The 16,668-nt window shown below is 43.1% G+C and overlaps 1 pseudogene; it reads left to right on the plus strand.

Annotated features, from left to right (window-relative positions):
• Positions 1-2,166: 2,166 nt before the first annotated feature.
• LOC122541240 (class I histocompatibility antigen, F10 alpha chain-like) lies at positions 2,167-15,701 on the plus strand (annotated as a pseudogene).
• The last annotated feature ends 967 nt before the right edge of the window (positions 15,702-16,668 follow it).

Genomic DNA, 16,668 nt, shown 5'->3' on the forward strand with positions numbered 1-16,668 from the left:
ATATATCAGTCCTGCTTTCCTGGGAGTTGATATGATAAATGTTTGTTGCTCTCCCTCTGTCAGCTGAATATCTTGCCTCTGATAATGTGACCACAACTGTATAGAATATTCTCAGTGTGGTATCATCAAGTGCCTGTACAACTGCAGCAAGATGTCCCTGCTCCTGCACTCAAACATTCTCACTATGAAGCTCAACATGCCATTTTTGTTCTTTATTGCCTGCCTCGCCTGCATGCTTACCTTCAGAGACTGTTGTACAGCTTTTGTTGCACCTTCCCTTTTCCCAATATATCACCATTCAAATAATAATCTGCCTTCCTGTTTTTACTACTGAAGAACATAAGGTGAATATTACATTATATTACATCTGCCATGCATTTGCCCACTCATTCAACTTGTCTAAAATACACTGATATATCTCTGCATCCTGCTCACAGCTCACATTCCCTCTGAACACCATGAGCAGTGACAAGATTCCAACATACAACATCTTGTTGATGGTGAACACACCTTGGGGAGCCAGGAGATGAACTACTTACTGCAGAAACCCCACCCTCTTCCTGACTGTTAAAATCATTTTAAAATTTTAAAAAAATTAAAAACTGGTCGCATTCAGGTCCTGGCCAGTGGAATACAACTTAATATGGATGGTGGGATATTCAGTGATGATAAAGCCTGTGAATGTCAAAGTGGTGAGATGAATGAAAGATGTTGAGATTCAGTCTTGTTGAAGATGGTCATTGCCTGGTACTTTTTTGGCATGAATGTGATTTCGCACCTGCTAGCCCAATGTTGTACCATGAGTCTTGTTACATAAATACATGAACTGATTAAGCATCTGAGGTCTCAGACTGAAAAATATACAACCATCAGTGAACGTCTCAACTTCTGACTTTAGGATGAGGAGAAGGTCATTGATGAAGGAGTTGAAAATCTTTGGACCTAATAATGTTTCGTGATGAACTCCAGCAGTGCTGTCCTGTGTCTGAGATTGCTGTACCTGAACAGTTTCACTGGGGGCACATAACTCCAAAGAATTTGTTAGGGCCCACAGTCTTTGCTTTATACTCCTCGAGTTTAACTGTACCTTGATGTCAGGTTTGGCAGGATTTTGGGGCAGTCTCAGGAAGCCCATTTCCACACAGAAGACTTTATTTTGTTCATTGAATGTGGACATCATTGACTAGGTATTATTTATTGTCCAGCCCTATTTGTCCAGAGTGCAATTGCTGTGGGTCTGGAGTCACATGTAGGCCCAGACCAGATAAAGACAGAAGATTTCCTGTGAGTGAACTAGATGGTTTTACATGTATCACCATTGGGTACATGTCCACCACGAGACTAGCTTTCAGTTCTAGATTTTTTTTATTGAATTCAAACCTCACTGTCTGCCATGGGGGATGTCAACCCATGTCCCAGATCATTAGCTGGGGGGATTCTCAGCCCAGTGACATCACCACCTTCCCTCACACAAAGGATCCATTAAAACATATCTCCACTAAAGGTCTGTGAATGGGGATAACGCAAAAGCACCTCCATACCAGGGATAATTACAGTTTTGGAGACTAAGGTTTGACTAATGGTGATTGAAGGAGATGAAACTGGAGTTAAGCTCAGCAATCTTGTCATTGGATGGTGAGGCAGCATCGAGCTGAATGGCTTCTGTCCCGAAAGTGAATTGCAGCTCAGTTCCTTCTCCCAGGAACTAGAAATGAGAGTGGAAGTGTTTACTTGCTTCGGTCCCAAGCCTGGGTGGGGTTATGCAATCTATTTGTTTTCTATTTTGCCGGACTCTGATGATTCACTGAGTCTTTTTATTGTAATTGGACCGATGATATTTTGGGATCAATCAGTGTGAAGGTATGTCGATGAACAGGAAAAGGAACTAATACTGAAATTGCAAAAATGCTTAGCTGGTTTGGCAGCATCTGTGGAGAGGTGTCGGAGTTAACATTTTGGGTCAAGTGACCCTTCTTCAGAACGGGTTAATATTAGGAGAAAGTGAGAACTGTAGATCAGAGTCAAGAGTATGGTGCTGGGAAAGCACAGCAGGCCAGGCAGAATCCGAGGAGCAGGAGAATCGATATCAGTTTAATATCAGTCCAAGGCACAGCTGAGACAGTCCGCTGGAAATTAATTTCTCCCAGACTGTCAACTGAAGTCACGATGATTGGACTGATAGTGCTGGGGCTTCTGTGGGGAGAGCTCTCTGCAGGTGAGTAATGGGGGTGTGAGAGGCCGGGGCAGAGCCAGGTTGAGAACTGGGAGTTTAACCTTTGATCAATGTTACTATCAGAATGGTTTATGGGGTAATATTTATCTAATTTCAGGTTTTAAACGTCAGTAAATCCATTGTCTTAAATTTAGGTTAGTACGAGACAACCATAAGGCGAGAACAAAATCTTTATTTGCAAAATTCAAAAGATATATTGACAATTTAAAGAGAGAAAAGTAAAAATGTTAAAATGATAGAGATGTTTTTAAGTGAAAGGAAAAGATAAAAAAGTTAACTTGAGAATTATACCTTTAACAATGTCACGTGATGAGATTGACGTGAATTGTGAAGTTTTCTCCTTTACCCAGCACTTGGTAACAGGTGAACAAATTCTTCTCAATTTAATTCTATATCATTAACTCTTAGTTCATTCTCTCCAAGCAGCCTAACTGTCGTACACTCATTGACTAACGTAACTGTCTGTTTAATTATGATTGCTGACTGACACACAAGATACTTTCCCAAGTTTGTGAACAATTTCTGCTTCAGTAGTACACCAGGACTCATCAAAACATTTGTATATTGTGGTAGTGTATTTCAATAATGCCTAATAATGTCCAATTCTTTACCCAATTTACTGAGTGTATTGAATACTAAGGCCAAGTAGGAAAGCTTCAGCTCAGCAGCTCTTATTGTTTGCTTGAGATTTGCCATTTGTGGAGTAATAACTCAATGTATATTTACAATAATATATTATTAAAAGATATCATGACTTTACTATAATATCTGTTGTGTTAGTCTCAAACTGTCTTCTTGCCATGCTAGCTAATTATAACAGCCAGACTATAGAAATAGTGAAATGATTTGTGAACCTGGAGCAGGGATTCCTCTGATGTTGCCGAGCTGGGGAGTCCTGGGGCATTGGTGTCACTGTTGCTGGACCTGGAACACCTCAGCGAGACTCCAGAAACCATAAGAACACTTGAGCCATGCTTGAGATCCTGGCCAATATCTAAAAACAAAAGATGTCAATTTGAACAGACAATGAACCCCATTTAAGTAATTAAAGAACGAACATTTAGTCTACAGCAAAAGCTTCATTTTCATCCATCTACGCACCAAGATTAATGAGTTCAACACATGGTGTGACCTTGAACATTTCTTCCGCCACTCCCATGCCCACACTTTCAACCAAGACACCTGCCCACCCACTGAGGATCCCTTCTCCCACCTCCAACACACAACTATCCACCTGGACACCCCATGCTGGCCTGTTACCCACTCTTGACCTCTTCATTACAAACTGCCGCTGTGACATCAACAGCCTCAATGTGTCCACCGCCCTCACCCACTCCAACCACTCACTCTCATAATGCGCAGCCCTCCACTCCCTCCGCTCCAATCCCAACCTCCACATCAAACCCGCAGACAAGGGAGGGGGGGTCAGCACAGTAGTAGTGTGGCGGACCGATCTCTACACCGCTGAAGCCAGGTGCCAATTTGCAGACACTTCCTCCTACTGTCCCCTTGATCATGTCCCATCACCAAAACATCATCTCCCAGGCCATCCACAACCTCATCACCTCTGAGGATCTCCCATTCACAGCCTCCAATCGCATTGTGTGTGAATCCAGCACTGCCCAATCTACTTTCTACCGAAAATTCACAAACCTGACTTTCTCGGTCGACCCACTGTCTCAGCCTGCGCCTGTTCCAATTAACTCATCTCTTCCTTCCTCGACACTGATCTGTCTCTCTTAGTCCAGGGACTCCCCACCTATGTTCGTGACACCTACCATGCACTTCATCTCCTCCATGATTTCCGTTTCCCCAGCCCCGATGCCTCATCTTCACCATGGACATCCAGTCCTTATACGCATCGATCTGCCACAATGAAGGCCTCCCAAGCACTCCGTTTCTTCCTCTCACTCCGTCCCAACCAGTACCCTTCCACCAAAACCCTCATCTGCCTGGCTGAACTGGTTCTCACCCTCAACAACCTTTCCTTGCAATCCTCCCACATTCTTCAACCCAAAGGGGTAGCCGTGGGTACCTGCATGGGACCCAACTATTCCTGCCTGTTTGTCAGGTATGTGGAACAGTCCATCTTATGCAGTTACACCAGCACCACCCCCAACCTGTTCCTCTGCTATATCGATGACTGTATCGGTGCCACCTCATGCTCCCACAAGGACGTTGGGAACTTTACCAACACCTTCCACCCCGACCTCAAATTCATCTGGATCATCTCGTACACCTCCCTCCCCTCCTGGACCTCTGCATTATCATCTCCGGTGACCGACTAACTACAGGTATCTACTACAAGTCCATCAACTCCCACCCTCCCTCCTGTAAAAACGCCATTCCTTATTCCCAATTCCTCCACCTCTGCCGCATTTGTTCCCAGGATGACCAATTCCACCTCAGAAAGTCCCAGATAGCCTCCTTCTTCCAAAATCGCAACTTCCCTTCCCATGTGGTTGATGATGCCCTCTAGTGCATCTTCTGTACTTCATGCACCACTGCCCTTGAACCCCACTGCTCCCAATGCAACAAGACAGAACTCCCTCACCCGCCACCGGTCCTCACCTTCCACCCTACTAACCTCTGCATACATTGCATCATCCTCCACCATTTCCGCCACCTACAAATGGACCCCACTACAAAAGACATGTTTCCCTCCCACCCCTATCAGCATTCCGGAGAGACCATTCCCTCTGCGACTTCCTCGTCAGGGACACACACCACACAAGCCCGCACCTTTCCCTGCCACTGCAGGAAGTGCAAAACCTATGCCCACACCACTCCCCTCACCTTCCTCCAAGGTCCCAAGAGATCCTTCCACATCCATCAGAAATTTACCTGTACCTCTACCAATGTCATCTACTGCATCCGTTGCACCTCATATGATCTCTTCCACATTGGGAGGACAGGATGCCTTCTTGTGGATTGTTTCAGAGAACTTCACTGGGACACCCACACCAGCCAACCCTACTGCCCTGTGACTGAACACTTCAACAGAATGGGAGGGGGAGTTAAGGACATGCAGGTCCTGGGCCGCCTCTACCGCCAAAACATTACCACCCAATGCCTGGAGGAAGAACGCCTTATAATCTGCCTTGGGACCCTGCAACCATATGGGATAAATGTGGATTTCAACAGCTTCCTCATTTCTTTCCCCCCACCCCCCCACATTTTCCCAGTCCCAAGCCTCCAACTCAGCACCGCCCTCCTAACCTCTCCGTCACCTTTCCCATCCATCCGTCCCACTCCCCCCTCTGACTTATCATCTTCTCTCTCATCTTCATCCACCTATCGCTTTCTCAGCTATCTTTCCCCACCAAACCCAATGCCCCTTCCATTTATCTCTCAGCCCCAGCCCAAAAGCCTCAGTCCCAATGAAGGGCTTATGACCGAAATGTCGATTCTCCTGCTCCTCGGATGTTGCCTGACCTCATGTTCTTTTCCAGCAAAACACTCTCGATTAAGGAAGGAGTGTCACGCAGAGATCTGGAGAATAGGGTGGAATAGAAAGACAGCGTCATTTAGTTGGAGAGTGAGGAAAGGAAGTCAGTAGGAATGAAGAATGTAGAAGAATATTGTCATAGTATCCATCTTGTTCAGTAATGTGTTCTTTTTAGGGAAGGAAGACTGATGCCTATTCCTGGTCTCACCTGCATGTGACTCTAGACCCACGAGAATGGGCATGCATTATAACTGCCCTCTGGACAATTAAGGGTAGACAGTAAGGGCTCACTATCCAAATATACCACAATCCTTGAATGAATTAAAGAAAAGGCCATAAGAATTGGAAGAGAATATTTATCCCCTTGAGCCTGTTCCTTTTGGCTCTTTGGAAAATCTAGTTATTTTTAGAATATGTTCAGGAATTTAAGTTATATCTGTCAGAAATTGGGGTCTCTGTTTGTGAAAGTTATAAAAGCAATCCTGATGTTGGTGACCCTTCACTAATCAATATGATTGTCCACCTAGGATACTCCAGGTCATTGATTCTGTGGGTCCTTATATGGCTGATGATTCCAATCCTAGGGTTCCATCTCTAAAAGCACGTTTGACAGGAGTTTCTGGGAGCTGGAATTGTTCCTTAGTCTTGAAATCATTGGCATCCCTTTCCCCAGTTTCTTTTCCATACTTCCTCTTGTCACCACATGTTCTCAAAGAATTTTATCCCTTCACACTCGTAGAGTCATACAGCAAGGAAACAGACCCTTTGGTCCAACTAGTCCACACCAACCTTAATCCCAAACTAGGCTAGTCCCACCTGTCTGCTCCTGGTACAAATCACTCCAAAGTTAGTTTCCTCCAAAATCGGTTTTTCTGAGTGAGGGGCTTCAATGCAAAGATATCTATGTTGCATTTCTTGAGCAAAGATTTCAGCGTGTCTTTGAAATGCTTCCTTTGCCTCTTATTCAAAAGCATTCTTAAGTGGGTGATGATGATTTCTTTTGGCAATAGGAACTCTGCCTGGCCATGTGCTTAGGATGCCAGAGTTGGTTTCAGATGATAGTGGCCTCGATGCTGGCACAATAGGATGTTGATATTAGCACATTTGTGCTCCCAGTTGATGCAGAGTATCTGTCTTGAACAATCTTGATGGGATTTGTCAAGTGTTTTTGAGGTGTGATCTGTATATAGTCCAAAGTTTTGGAGTCATGTGGAAAAGTAGAATGCCTGCCTTGTATATGAGGAGCTGAAAAAAATGTGTTGCTGGAAAAGCGCAGCAAGTCAGGCAGCATCAAAGGAGCAGGAGAATTGACGTTTTGGGCATAAGCCCTTCTTCAGGAATCAATCCTGAAGAAGGGCTTATGCCCGAAATGTCGATTCTCCTGTTCCTTTGATGCTGCCTGACCTGCTGCGCTTTTCCAGCAACACATTTTTCAGCTCTGATCTCCAGTATCGGCAGTCCTCACTTTCTCCTTTATATATGAGGAGCCAGGTATCAGCACTGATATCCTGGTCATCAAAGACTCTCATCCTTAGGAATTGGAAGATAGCCCTCAGAGGTTGGATGGGATGTTGAATCTCAGCACTGATGTCAGTCTTAGATGAGATGTAGCCTCCCAGGTAGGGGAAATCTTCCACATTTGGGAGAATTCCTCTGTTGGTGTTAATGGAAGGATAGATTGGAAGTTCATCTGGACCAGTTTGGTACAGGATTTGTCACGTGGACGTTCACACTGAGACCAATTCTTCATATGTTCCGCAAAGGCTTTAATCAAGGTTCTCTTCTGAGAAAACTGAGATTACCATTCAGATGGAAATTCAGTTCAAACCTATTGGGAAATACCTGTCTTAATAAAGCTCAGGATCCCATCCTCGTCTTTCACCACTCACAGGCTGGGACGAATATGCAGCTGGTAACATCTACACCACATAATGTTCAGGCAATGAGCACATCAAACTTTCAGCCAGTAGAGAATCTAATCCCACTCATTTTGGGTACCAACACTGAAAAGTTGCACAATGATGACTTGAGGGGTAGAAAGATCATTAAACAGTGGCTTCAGTATAGTTAGCGTCAGAATTGGAATACAACGTTTACAAATATTCCAGTAAAAGGTTTACATCATTGATCTGGTTTCCCACAATTTAGCAAAGTTTGGAATTAAAGGAGTTAATTGACATTATCACCTGGGACCAGCATTATGTGTGTAACTACACCACACAGACTGAATTGGTCCAAAACGACAGCTTGCTGCCACATTGTCAAGGACAGTTGGGGGTGGGAGAAAATGCCACTGTAAACAAAGAGAGAGAAAAAGAGAGAGAAAAGGAGAGAAAGAGAAATAGAGAAAAAGAGAAAAAGAGAGAGAAAAAGAGCGAGAAAAAGAGAGAAAGAAAAAAAGGGAAAAACAGAGAGAAAAAGAGAAAAAGAGAGAGAAAAAGAGAAAAGAGAAAAAGAGAGAGAAAAAGAGAGAAAAAGAGAGAAAGAGAGAAAAAGAGAGAGAAAAAGAGAGAAAGAGAGAGAAAAAGAGAAAAAGAGCGAAAAAGAGAGAGAAAGAGAGAAAGAGAGAAAAAGAGAAAAAGAGTGAGAAAAAGAGAAAGAAAAAGAGAAAAAGAGAGAGAAAATAGAAAAAGAGAGAGAAAAAGAGAGAAAAAGAGAAAAAGAGTGAGAAAAAGAGAGAGAAAAGAGAGAAAGAGAGAAAAAAGAGAAAAATAGAAAAAGAGAGAAAAAGAGAAAAAGAGCGAAAGAGAGAAAGAGAGAGAAAAAGAGAAAAAGAGAGAGAAAAAGAGAGAAAGAGAAAAAGAGAGAGAGAAAAGAGAGAGTAAAGAATATAAACAATATTTTTTTGGCTGTTTCATTATCTCCACATTAGGATGGGATGGACGAGCTTTGATGAGCTTCGATAAGGATCACATGGTGTGGGTGACCCCAGTCCCCTAGGCGGAAAGTATCAAAAACAAATGGGACCAGTTTGTGGTGGACAAGCAGAGGTGGAAGCATTACCTCGAGGAGGAGTGTGTCGAGTGGCTGAAGAAATACCTGGAATATGGACAGAGGGAACTGAAAGTCGGTGAGTGAGTTGGGAAGGATGTAAAGTGGTGTAGGGGAGGTGGTGGCATTGAGAGACAGTGAGTACAGGTAGTTTGAGAGTCAGTGAAGGGTGTAGTGTCCTGGACTCTGTACCTCGAGGTTTCTTTTCATCTCGAGCTCCCTGCACTGACTCCTCTTTCTCTCTCCCTCAGTTGCACCCATTGTGTCCTTTACCCGTCTGGGTAATTCTAACTGGCTGTCCTGTCTCGTCACTGGGTTTTACCCAAAAGCCATCGAGATGACTTTGTGGAGGGATGGACTGTTGATTGATGAGACCCTGTCCACTGGGATCTTACCCAATCATGACAGGACCTATCAGATCCGGAAATGGATAGAGTTTGATCCGGAGGATTAGGCTGAGTATTCCTGTCAGGTGGAGCACAGCGGATTGGAGGAGAAGCTGGTGGTGATTTATGGTAAGACTGATTCTCACTGTTAGAGAGGAACCAGACTCAGATCAGGATTGCAGGAGGGAGAGTCAGTGCTGAGCTGCTTCACCAGAACAGTCCAGGATAGAGAAAGAGAAAACAATAATTGTTAATATGTCAAAGTGCTATGCCACTTATGGAGATTAGTAATTGAGGCATACATCCTGGGACTCTACAGTACCAAGGTATCCTGTATATCCTGGGATACTTCAGGAGAGTGTCACACAATGTATCCTGGAGTATAATGCTACCCCAACACCTGGAATATGCAGGAATATTACAAGATGAGAACATACATTTTATCATTTGACATTACAGTTTGACAGGAGCTACTATCTCCTCTCAGTTCACCAAATTCACCAGAGCCCCACGGACAGCACCTTCCAAACCCACAATGACTTCCACCTGGAAGGACAAGGTGGCAGATACAGGGGAACACCACCACCTGTAAGTTCCCCTCCAAGCCACTCACGGTCCTGACCTGGAAATATCTTGCCATTCTTTCAGTGTCACAAGATCAAAATCATAGTCTCTTTTTGACACAAAATTATGGGTTTCCTTACACGGACTGCAGCAGTTCAAGAAGCAGCTCACTGCCACCTTCCCAAGCAACTGGGGACTGGCAATAATTGCTGGCCCAGCCGGTAAGAGTGAATTAAAAAAAGAAAAATAGAAGCCTTGAGATATTTTGGAGCTAGACGGTTCAGTGAATCCTGGAATATTAAAGCCTGCCCAGTCCCCATGTGTCCTCGGCTATTACAGTTAAACACCATCCAGTATATCCAGGAATTATAGCCCAGTCTAGTTAAATTTAGTTAAATTAAGAATAAAGTGTTGAGAGTGTGGTGCTGGCAAAGCACAGCAGGTCAGGCAGCATCCGATGAGTGGGAGAATTGACGTTATGGGCAAAAGCCCTTCATCAAGCTGTCCATTCCCCTCTCACCTATGCCCTTTAGTTCTGGAGTCCCCCATCCCAGCAAAAATACCTTGTCTGTTTATTCTATCCATGCCTGTCATGATTTTATAAGGTCACCACTCAGCCTCTGATGCACCAGGGAAAATAGCCCCAGCCTATTCAGCCTCCACTGATAGCTCAACTCCTACAATCCTGGCAACATCATTATAAATCTTTTCTGGACCCTTTCAAGTTTCACAACATCCTTCCGATAGGGAGGAGACCAGAATTGCACACATTACTCCAAAAATGGCCCAAGCAATGTCTTGTACAGCCACAACACGACCTCTAAACTCCTGTACGTAATGTTCTGACCAATAACGAAAGCATACCAAATGCCTTCTTCATGTCTTATCTGCCTGAGACTCCACTTTCAAGGAATTATGAACCTGCACTCCAAGGTCTCTTTGTTCAGCAACACTCCTCAGGACCTAATTATTAAGTGTATAAATCCTGCTCTGATTTGCGTTTCCAAAATGCAGCATCTCACACTTATCTAAATTTAACTGCATGTACCACTCAGCCCATTGGACCATCTGTTCAAGATTTCATTGTAATCTGAAGTAACCTTCTTCACTGTCCACTACATCTTCAAATTTGGTGTCATCTGCAAACTTACTAATTATACCTCTTATGTTCACATCCAAATTATTTTTATAAATGATGAAAATCAGCACTGATCCTAGTGGTACACCACCAGTCATAGGCCTCCAGCTTGAAAAGCAACCCTCCATCACCACTCTCTGTGTTCTACCTTTGAGCCAGTTCTGTGTCCAAATGGCTAGTTCTCCCTGTTTTCTATGAGATCTAATCTTGCTAACCAGTCCCTATAGATCATATCCACCACTCCTCCTTCATAAATTTCCTCTTTACTTCTTCAAAAAATCCAATCAAGTTCATGAGGCATGATTTCCCACGCACAAAGCCATGTTGACCCTTCCTAATCAGTCCTTGCCTTTCCAAATACATGTAAATCCTGTCCCTCAGGATTCCCTCCAATAACCTGCCCACCACTGATGCCAGGCTCACTAGTCTATAGTTCCCTGGTTTTTCCTCACCACCTATCTCAAATAGTGGCACCACATTAGCCAAACTCCGGTCTTCTAGCACCTCACCTGTGACTATTGATGATACAAATATATCAGCAAGGGGCCCAGTAATCATTTCCCTAACTTCTCACAGTGTTTTGGGGGACACTTGATTAGGTCCTGGGGATTTATCCACCTATTATGCATCCACCATCTACTTCCCCACATTCTACATCCTGGAGTTAACTCATCTACCTGACTGTATCTGTGGGTTTTCTCTCTTCCCATAACTGCAATTCATCACACCCACTTGCTCCTGTAAATTCCTTTATTGCCTCTTATTGCCAGTCCAACCGACTCATGGATCTCTAACCAATCCATTGCAATTAAAGACACTTCCTGCAGACATAATCATCAGTAACATGGAAACTCTCCCTCAACTCCAACATCCAACAGGAAGAACACATGACTCTACTAAAAGTCATCTTTGCTCCTTCACAATTTATAGACCCATGTCCTTCTCCACAGTAAACACTGGTGCAAAATACTTATTTAGTATCTTCCCCCATCTCCTGCAGTTCCACATATTGGCTGCCTTACTGATCTTTGAGGGGCCCTGTTCTCTCCATAGTTAGCCTTTTGTCCTGAATGTAATTATCAAATCCCTTTCAATTCTCCTTAACCCTATTTGTCAAAGCTATCTCATGTCCTCTTTTTGCCTCCTGATTTCCCTCTTAGGTATACTCCCACTGCTTTTATACTCTTCACTCAATCATTCCTGTCTATATCTGACATATGCTTCCTTCTTTTTCTTAACCAAAACCTCAATTTCTCAAGTCATCCAGCCTTGGCATTCACCCTAACAGGAATATACTTTCTCTGGATTCTCGTTATTTCATTTTAAAAACTTCCCATTTTCCAGCCATACCTTTACCCACGAGCTTCTGCCCCCCAAGCAGCTTTTGAAAGTTCTTGCTGAATACTGTCAAAATTGGACTTCCTCCAATTTAGAACTTCAACTGTTAGTTCTGGTCTATTCTTTTCCCTCACTAGTTTAAAACAAATAGAATTGTGGTCACTGGTCCCAACATGCTGCCCCACTGACACCTCAGTCACCTGTCCTGCCTTATTTCCCAAGAGTTGATCAAGTTTTGCACCTTCTCTAGTAGGTACATCCACATACTGAATCAGAAAGTTTTCTTGTACGCACTTAACAAATTCCTCTTCATCTAAACCCTTAACATTATAGCAGTCTCAGTCTATGTTTGGAAAGATAAAATCTTCTCCCATAATCACCCTATTATTCTTACAAATAACTGAGATCTCCTTCAAATTTGTTTCTCAGTTTCTCGCTGACTACTCGTTGGGTCAATAATATAATCCCAATCAGGTGATCATCCCTTTCTTATTTCTCAGTTCCAGTCAAATAATATCCCTGCGTGTATTCCCAGGAATATCCTTCCTAAATACAGTCATAATGATATCCCTTGTCAAAAATGCCATCCCCTCTCCTCTCTTAGGCCACCTTTATATCCTACCTGTGGCATTTGTATCCTGGAACATTAAGCCGCCAGTCCTGTCCATCCCTGAACCATGTTTCTGTAGTTGCTTTGACATCCCAGTCCCATGTTCCTAACCATGCCCTGAGTCTATTTGCCTTCCCTGTTAGGCCTCTTGCATTGAAATAAATGCATTTATCAGTCCTACCTTGTTCTCTGTTTTGTTCCCACCTGCCCTGTTTGACTTGCTCCCTTTGCCAACTGTACTTGTCTTAGATTGATCTCTTTCCTCACTATTTCCCTGGGTCCCACTTTCCTATCTTACTAGTTTAAATCCTCCCGATCAGCTCTAGCAAATCTTCCTGCCAGTATATTAGTCCTCTTCCAATTCAGGTGCAATCAGTCCTTCTTGTCCAGGTGACTTCTACTCCAGAAGAAATTCCAATAATCCAAAAATATGAACCCTCCTCCCCTACACCAGCTTGTCAGCCACTCATTCATCTGCTCTGTTCTCCAATTCCTACCCTCAATAGCTCATAGCACCAGGAGTAATCTAGATAATATTACCCTTGAGGACCTCCTTTTTAAGTTCCTGCCTAACTTTCTCTATTCTCACTTCAGAATCTCATCTTTTTTCCTTCCTATGTCGTTAGTTCCGGTGTGTACAATGACTTCCTGCTGGTCCCCCTGTTTTTTGAGAACATTTGCACCCTCTCTGTAATATCTTTGATCCTGGCCGCAGGGAGGCAACACACCATTCTGAGTTTTCACTGCCGTCTGCAGAAATGTCTGTCTGTGCCTCTGATAGAGAGTCCCTGTCACAATCAATCACTTGGAATCTGACGTATCCCACGTTACATTAGAGCTATTCTCGGTACCAGAAACCTGGCTGTTTATGCTACATTCCACTGAGGGTCCATCACCCTCTACATTTTCCAAACCAGCATAATTGTTTGAGATGGGGACAGCCACAGGAGACTTCTGCACTACCCGCCTCATCTTCTACCCATTTACCTGACTGTATCTGAGGCTTTTCTCCCTTCCTACAACCTGCCATCCATCACACCCCCTTGCTCTTATAAATTCCTTATTGCCTCTAATGCCACTTCAAACGATACATGGATCTCCAACCAATCCACTGCAATTAAAGACACTTCCTGCAGACATGATCATCAGTAACATGGAAACTCTCCCTCAACTCCCACATCCAACAGGAAGAATACATGACTCTACTAAAAGTCATCTTTGCTCCTTCACAATTTACAGACTCAGAAACTAGCATTGTCTTATTGCTCTTAAAAAAACACTGATCCAGGTTAACTTAGTACTTACGGCATATATTTTCATGATTTAATCAAGAGACTGATCTCAGTGAATCAAGAAAGAACCCACTCTGTCACTGTTGTAGCTTTACAGCAAGGCTACACTTAAAACCATTCACTTAACTGTTCCTGCACTGTGAGCTCTCTCACACAGATTCCTCCAAAGTCAGCTGTGAATTTTGCTGTTTGTTAATTTTTCCTAGACACACCCTGATGTCCAGTGATACTTGAACTCAAACAGCAAAGGCAGTAACTGTGCAGATTCACTGCTGTGTCAGATAGCAGTATAGGTTTCTTTCTCTGACCATGTGGTCACTGCCTTTATCTGTCTTCCTCCTTTTTAAATCAGTTTGATCTTCTTGTCCCCCAGAGTCCCAAAACAATGCAACAGCTTATAAAACAGTAATTGTTGCTCCTGGAATTCGAGGAAATCACCTCCATCACCTAAAATACCTCAAAAAAGGAGTAGCTCTTGCGGCCATAACATTTTCCCATCTCCAGCATGGATTACCCAGAATCCCAAGCTTTACCAGATGTCTGAATGAGCATTATTGACTCAATGCCATCTCCTGCTTCCTGCTCATGTCCCTGAATATCATTTTTTAAAAAATAAAATCTTAAAATTAATTTTTATTAAGAAACAGCAACACCATGGAGTCTCAGGAAAATGAGACTTGAATCTGAGATGTTCTCTGTGAGAAGAGAGACAGTACAGATAGGACGTTTTAGACAATTTTTAGTGATAGAAGACAGGAAATTGAGATCCAAAATCCCAAGAAGTAGAGGCTAATGCATCAAATGGTCTGGTCAAGTCTGCTAACATATAATATTCCAATCAGTTAGCGATTCTGGTGATCAGAAACATAATTCGCAAAGTTGTGAATGAGTGCAAGTTGGGAGATAGTCAATAGTCAGGAGGACAGTAAGAGTTTATAGGGGAACATTAACAAGTTTTTAAAAAGAGCAAATAATTGTCAAATGATCTACAGCAACAAATAAATCATGGAGTGCAAACATGCCAGTTTCTAAATATTCTGGCACAAGAAAGCAAGACCATTTTAAAAACAAACAAACAGAGGGTTGGCTTGGCTTTCGACAGGGAGGTTTACAGTATCCCATTGAACCTTTTAATTCTCTCTTTATTTGGTTACGCCATAATGCAGAGTACTGCAGACAAGTATCCATGTCCTACAAAGGATAATGAGGCACTGGAGAAGGTGCAGAGAAGATTTACAATGATGGTATCAGACATGCTTGTGTGCTAGTATCAGGAAAGGATTAACAGGTTGTATCTCTTCTCTGTCTCCCCTCTCTCTTTCTCTGTGTGACAGTCCCAAAGTCTCACTCCCAGGTTTCTGTTACTGTCGGGATTTAATTTGGAGTCCTCGGGCTCATCTTTCTTGCTGTTGTGGATGTCGTCATTTACAAGAAGCAAGGTAGGTGTGAGTGAGAAAATGGCAGCTCCTAACTGGGAGTCGAAGAGTCTGAGGAGGGGTTTCTCATAGTGGGGTGAAGAGGCCAGCTTATGTGCAGGTGGTCCAGGTAGGGATTTGTCTCAGGGTCACTGAGTCTGAGATGATACCCTCTTTCTCAGGGTTCAGAGTCTCACATTGTGAGTGTAAAGTCAGACAGTTCAGATTGGGACTGGCTCTCAGTTCAGTGTTGAGCATCAGAAGCTCAGTGAAATGTGGGTAGGAGAGGCTGAGTCTGGGTAAGGAATAAGGCCTCTGGTTGGTGTTGGGAGTGGCATCTCAACTGGATTCACATTCATCTCTCCCTTTCATTTGGAGTTCCCACCTCTCTAAACAGTGATTCTATTTCTTTTCAATCACTGAGCATTCCTTGTTTTATAGAGGGAGTGAAGAATGGCTATAATCCTGCAAACAGTAAGCTGATAATTCAGATATCTCTGGATCTCTGTTACTGTGAGACTTACTCTTTTTTTTCTGTCCGAAATACTCCACAACTTGTGTCTCTCCCTATCTTTGTGATTTTTTCGCGTTACACTTTGTCTTGCAATGAATTTCTTTCTCTTCTACTTTCATTTTGCTTGCTGTACCAGTCTCCATTGTGTCTCAGCCTGTCTGTGTATATCTCACCATCCGTGTATGCGTGTATTTGTCACCATCCTTTTCTCCATGAGCCTAACACTCTGTCTTTCTGTCTCTCATTTCTTGCTATCCCTCTTGAGCTTCATCTCGTCCTGTCTGTCTCTGTTTCACTGTGATATTGAATGGTTTTTAATGCTTCTTCCATTAACAGCTTTCAACAAAAGATCATCCTCAGTCCGTTCTACCAATATCTCAGGTAAAAATAATGTTGTTCAATAATGGGAACAGATATTGGAGTTGGTGTTAACTGCGCAATCCAGAGGTTGACTCTGAGGTCTCTTTCTCTCTGTCTCTCTGTGTGTCTCTGTGTGTTTCTCTCTCTTTCTCTTTCTCTTTCTTTCTCTGTCAATTCTTCTTTTCACATGTGTGCTCTCTCTTTCTCATTTTTTTCCCTTACTCTGATAATGAACAGTTTTTAATGCCTGTCTTTCCATTAACAGCTTCTGATGAAATGATATCCTCAGACAGTTCTGTTAGTACTTGAAGTATGAATACTGTTTGTCAATGTTGGGAGTAGATCATTCTAATTGAGATATTGGGGCTGGTGTTATCTG

Source organism: Chiloscyllium plagiosum, unplaced genomic scaffold (assembly GCF_037043375.1).
Source record: "Chiloscyllium plagiosum isolate Xiang-an unplaced genomic scaffold, Cpla_swu_hap1 HiC_scaffold_35, whole genome shotgun sequence".
NCBI lineage: Eukaryota > Metazoa > Chordata > Chondrichthyes > Orectolobiformes > Hemiscylliidae > Chiloscyllium > Chiloscyllium plagiosum.